At 32.7% G+C, this 6,059-nt stretch overlaps 2 long non-coding RNA genes across 2 annotated transcripts; one reads left to right on the top strand and one right to left on the bottom strand.

Moving 5' to 3' along the window:
• LOC110874047 lies at window positions 1-1,465 on the top strand. The gene is made up of 3 exons (XR_002555589.2): window positions 1-470; window positions 1,082-1,135; window positions 1,227-1,465. It is a non-coding gene; the product is annotated as an uncharacterized LOC110874047 (long non-coding RNA).
• A 918-nt stretch (window positions 1,466-2,383) lies between these two features.
• Window positions 2,384-3,952, bottom strand: LOC110874046. The gene is made up of 2 exons (XR_002555588.1): window positions 3,752-3,952; window positions 2,384-2,663 (listed from the first exon to the last, which is right to left on the bottom strand). It is a non-coding gene; the product is annotated as an uncharacterized LOC110874046 (long non-coding RNA).
• Between the last annotated feature and the right edge of the window lie 2,107 nt (window positions 3,953-6,059).

The following is a 6,059-nucleotide window of genomic DNA, read 5'->3' as shown; positions in this document are numbered from 1 at the left end:
GAACACACACAAGTGTGTGTGAGAGAAGCAGCCTAAATCGTTGTTTTTTAAGAAAGAGAAACACAAAAAACACACACACAAGTGTGTGAGAGAAAGAGAAACAAGATTCTCCATCGTCTTTATCAAGAACACCAAGATGTGTGAGAGAGAAGCAGGCCTGAAATCATTCGGTTTCATGAGTTTTTAGAGAGAGAAAGTTGTTGGAAAACCAAAACCAAGAACACACACAAGTTTGAAAGAGAGAAGCAGGTCAGAAATTCATTTGGTTGCATACGTTTTTAAAGAGAGAAAGTTGTTAGAACACCAAGAACACACACGTATGAGAGAGAAGCAGATTTGAAGATGAACATGAGAGAGAAGCAGATTTGAAGATGAACATGAGAGAGAAGCAGATTTAGAGAGAGGAACAACAATCTTAATCGTGTTCGTCTAGAACACCAAGAACACACGCACAAAGTGGTCTAGTAATGGTAAATGTTTATGTAGTTACAGGTTTTTGTTTTTGTATTAAAATCATTTTTATTTTTTGATATTATCAGTTGTTATTAACTTACAAATCTATATCTTTTTAAATGTTGAAATGTTATTTTAGCTGAGTTGTTAGTTATCTTGTATACACTTCACTCCGATATCACATTTTCATTACCTTTTAGAAAGTCCATAATTTAATAGTTGATGATCTTGTTCATTTTATATATAAAAGTTCTTCTTTTTTGCTGCTACATATGTTGTAACAATGTTACACGTGTTTCTTATGTTAAAACCAGCCCTTTCTTGGACACAAAAGGGGCTACACATGTGTAACACATGTTTGTAACGTGTGTTACACTGGAGGGTAACACATCTACAACAATTGTTGTGGGAGCACAACTGTCCAGTCTAGAAAACAAAAACAAAAGCTATACGACTACAAACAAATACGAAAGGTTGTGCTAACATATGTTACATGTTTGTTTAGTGCTTGCAGCGAGGGAGTTGGTTCCACCGGATAGTAGTTGTTTGAAGTGTATGGTAACTGTTTACATATGTAACCTTTTTTGGGTGGTTTTACTTAGTTTTTTTTATGTGTGAAATGATGCAGATAAAAACTCAAAATTTGGGGAGTCTTCAAGTTCAGGGCATAATTGGGTAGAAGGTAACTAGTGTTAGTTATGTTACTACTATTTTTTTAATTAGTAGATTAAAAATACTGGACTGTAACTTGTGTTATTACGACTTGACCATAGCAGTTGCAGCCAAACGAGAAGGGATCTTGGTAGGAAGAAAGATAACCACAATATCGGATGCGACAAAAGGTGGCCATAAAGCGAAAGAAGGTATATGGAGAAACCGATGAAGAATGGGAACAAGAAGTCAATGAAGGGCAGGTGGTGGGTACCTTTGACGTTGCACAGAAGTTACCCTCTAGTGTAACACATGTTACAAACATGTGTTACATATGTTCAACCCTTTTGTTACCAAAAAAACGGGGCTGCACATATGTAAGCCATGTTTTGTAACTTATGTTACACTAGAGGGTAACACATCTATGATCATTTTTGGATCATTTGTATATATTTAAGTCTGTATAAACCTACAACATCGATATCCCCCAAAAAGGTTACACATGTTACGACAGAATGGGAAATATGTAGCAGCGTTCAATACTGTTGTTTCACTCTATAGTGTGTAACATGTGTGACATGGCGTTTGTCAGCAAAACATATAACTTGTAAGGTGATACGGCTGAATCTTTGAAACATGTTTACCTATAAGTACTTACATGTTACATGTTGTATCTTTAAAACATGTTTAAACTGGAAACTAGAAACACTTACAAAGTATAAAGCAGAGTTACACAAGATGTAACATGTGTAAACTGGAAACACTTGTGTAACATTTCGGTGTAACACATGTTACAGGTTGTATCTTTAAAACATGTTTACCTATAAGTACTTACAAAATATAAAGCAGAGTAGGAACATAGCTTTTAAGGATGTTACACACGTAGAGAAGATGTTACAAGTGCACACACAACTAACATGTGTAACATGGCGACAAGTGTCATGTGTGATCTTTTTTGTTACCCTAGGGTGCTAAACGTATTATAACGTTCATAACACATGTAAACTTATACTAACATCCGTCTCTATGTCCAAAGATGATCTAGAACATACTCCATGTTACCATCTTTACGAGTATCTAATGGCACTAAATTGTGGACACCGAATGTCAACGAGCAATATCATTCTATTATTGTTAAATCATACGTCACACTGGAAGAACTTCTTGCTAAGTTTAAATTGGCACCAAAGGGGCTGACATATGTAACACACGTTTATAACATATGTTACACTATGGGGTATATATGTAACACATGTTACGTATAATTGTTGCATCCAAAAAAAATTGCAGCCAAAAATTGGCATACTAACATCCGTATTCAACATTCGTATTCATCCAAAAATTGGCGTACTAACAATGAAAATAAAAATGAATTTTATATCAATAGTTGTAATGCTTCTAAAAATGGTCTTCACAACTACATCCATCTTCATAACACATAGCAGCCAACCAAAAAACACACCATCGTCACCACGAAAACCTGATGATGCGTTGTAATCATTCGGCGGGTTTCGCTTCTTGATAACCATCTTCATCTTGAACACAAAACATCTTTTCACCTATGAACAAAACAAGTACATCAATATTAAATATTCTATAGTTAAAACTTATTAATCTTCTATGTAACATGTGTAACGTGGCTATACATGTGTTACCTCTCTGGTGTAACACATGTTACAAACATGTGTTACATGTGTGCAACCCCCCCCCCCTTGTGTCCAAAAAGGGTTGGGGTAACTATAAGTAACTTGCGTAATGTTGTTACTACATATGTAGCTAATTATCCCAACAAAAAAACACGACTTTTTATTTGTAAAATAAACGAGATATTCCGAATAAATTATGAAGTTTATACATTTTAACATTTAACAGCCAATCTAAAAAAACAATAAGCTGGTCCATATACTGGGTGTAACACATGTAACACCCTGTATGCAACATTTTGTAACCCGCAGTGTAACACGTGTTACAACATATATGACAAACAGTTTAGAAATTTTAGCATTAATCTTCGCAAAAATATCAATATACTCTGTACAAACAATTTAGAAAGTCAACATTAATCTTCGTAAAAAATATCCATATACTCTTCGCATAAATGTAGCTGATAGAAATGTAACATATGTAGCAAATTATGCCAGTAAAAAACACAAAAAACACAAATTTCTATTTGTAAAACAAAACCGATATCCGATTAAATTATGAACTTTCTAAAGGTAATGGAAATGTAATATCGGAGTGAATTTATTCAAAAAACAACTAAACAACAAAAAAATTTGAAACATACATCGTAAAAATTATGGATTTTCAAACTAATTATCTACCATCAATGGTGATGCTGAATTTAAAAAAAAAAACCCTAAAAATAACCCAGCTCACCCCCCCCCCCACACACACACACAAAAATCCAACTAAAAGCAATCATTAACTCAAAATCGCTGGACAAACAATTTAGAAATTTAACTTTAATCTTCATAAAAAAATCAATACACATTGAAGAGAGAAATACAACATACAAAAATTTCTTCTAGATCTTGATTTAAAAAATAAAATAAACAAACTAGCTCTGATTTTAAATCTACCAAACGTTAAACAAAGTATAAATCTAAACAAATTACATAAATTAACAAAAGTAAGATCTTTAAACCTGTTTCTCTCTCACACACTTGTGCGTGTATTCTTGGTGTCTAGGTGAACAACATGAAAATTGTTGTCTCTCCTTCTAAAACATTAGCTTTCTCTCTCTAAAAAACAGAAACAAAGATCTTCAATGGTGGCTTCGATCTTCAGATTTGATGGTGATTAAAATGACACCGAGCTTCCTTTTCTTTGAGAGCTTTGATGGTGGCTTCGAAGGTTTCTAAAATGTGATGGGGGTGAAAGGTGATGTGATGTGTTAAGAGTATGTAGAAATGACAAATATACCCTTCTAAAATGTGCAAATATTATATTACATGGATTAATCTAGACCACACATTCTTGGTTTTCCAAGGTTTCTCAATAAAATTGGCTTTCTCCATATACTTACACTATATATATATATATATTTGTGTGTGTATATGTGTGTGTGTTTTATGGCCCGATGTTCACTACTCGTCCGAGGCCTAAGGTTTTTTTAGAATTATCATGGACGGCCCTCTACACAAATAATGCTTCTAAATAGAACTAGTAAATAGATCCGAGCGCGTTACGGCGCGGGTATATTACAAATATCGATTGGATTAGCGCAAGTGCTATGTAACGCGACTGATGCGCAACAATCAAAAGGGGCTTATTATAGCTTTAAAAAATAGAAAACACACGAAACACATAGTAACTCGAATTTATACCATCGAATGAAAATATGTCATATTTATTTACACTCGGGTGTTATGTAAAAACTTGAACTGACTCATTTCCCAAGATAAGTTTTCATCCAAAAAGAGATCTACTCGAATTTATATTGATACATACATAAAAATTGGCACGTAAAAAGTTAATTTTTTTTCAAGTAAAAGAACAAAAGGGGCAAAGTCGAAACTATTGAAACTCAAAGAGGTTAACGACAAATTACTTGGCAAACAAAAATCATTAAAAAAGTTACATCCAAACGTAGATCAACTCAAATTTATACCGACACGTACATAAGAATCCGTACCTAATTTTTTTTTCAATTAAAGGAACGAAAAAGGGTAAAGTCGAAACTTTTGAAACTAAAGGAGATTAACGACAAATTAGTTATTAAAAAAAGAAATTAACGAACGAAAATCATTAAAGAAAATAACATGTTAAAAACGCATATTATATATGGTACATGGGTAAAGCTAGAATATTAGAAACATGAGTGATTAAACGTTGACTTTTGTAAAGCCATGGGACTAAAATTGCAATGTCGTGAAACTTTGAGAAAAAAAAAATAAAACCTAAGAGAAAAAGAGTTAAAAATGTAAACTTTGAAAATATAGGGGGTGCCAGTAAAATGAAATAGCGGCTAAAAATACCATTTTGCGAAGTTGGAGGTTGAATTTATTATATTGTATAGAGTAAGAGGTAAAAATACTATTTCTCAATGTTGAGATAATCTTGTATTTTATTGAAAAGTGGAAGCGGTGGCCTTGTATTTTAGTGAAAATGGGAGGGTTGGTGGCGTAAAAGCCACCGACTTTGTGCTTTAAGATTAGAGTTAAATGTCATTTTAGTTTATGTGGTTTGGGCTATTTTACCAGTTCAGTCCAAATGTTTCATTTTTCGGCTGTGGGTCCAAAAAGGTTTCACTATTGTCATTTTAGTCCACTAGGTTAACTTCATCCATTTTTTTTTTGTTAATGAGAATGGCAATTCGATCATTTTATATTGCCGAATTGTCCTTCTAATTAACAGAATTACATATAAAATGACCGAATTGCCATTCTCGTTAACAAAAAATAGATGAAATTAACCCAGTGGACTAAAATAGCAACGGTGAAACCTTTTTGAACCCACATGCGAAAAATAAAACATTTGGATTAAACTGAAAAAATAGCCAAACCACCGAAACTAAAATGACATTTAACTCTTTAAGATTAGGTAGAATATATCGTAAAAATATATATACTCAAAATATTTCATTTATCATTTCGTGTAATGTTTAATAACAGAGCTTCACGAATTAAAAAATATAAGCACTGGGAGATTGTTGGCTTTTTTTTGCTTCATTAGCAAAAGTGATTGATGGATAACATAATGCTTTTAAATTTATAACTATATCCTCACATTAAAAAAAGAAAAAAAGGTGGGCAAACCCATAAGTTTAAAAGATTTTTGCTGTGTGCTAATTAATTTATTGAATGTCCATTATTTTATAAATAAAAGTTAAAAAATATATATTATATTAAACACTGAAAAATATTTTGTTAATTGTGTGTTAAAGCAAGTGAACTGCTTTAGTTATTTTAATCATCCACCAACAGTAGCCAAACTAATACCTAAGGTGGGTA

This window comes from Helianthus annuus, chromosome 9, assembly GCF_002127325.2.
Source record: "Helianthus annuus cultivar XRQ/B chromosome 9, HanXRQr2.0-SUNRISE, whole genome shotgun sequence".
NCBI lineage: Eukaryota > Viridiplantae > Streptophyta > Magnoliopsida > Asterales > Asteraceae > Helianthus > Helianthus annuus.
Note: the sequence above shows the minus strand (reverse complement) of the source record. Positions and strands in the feature narration are given on the sequence as shown.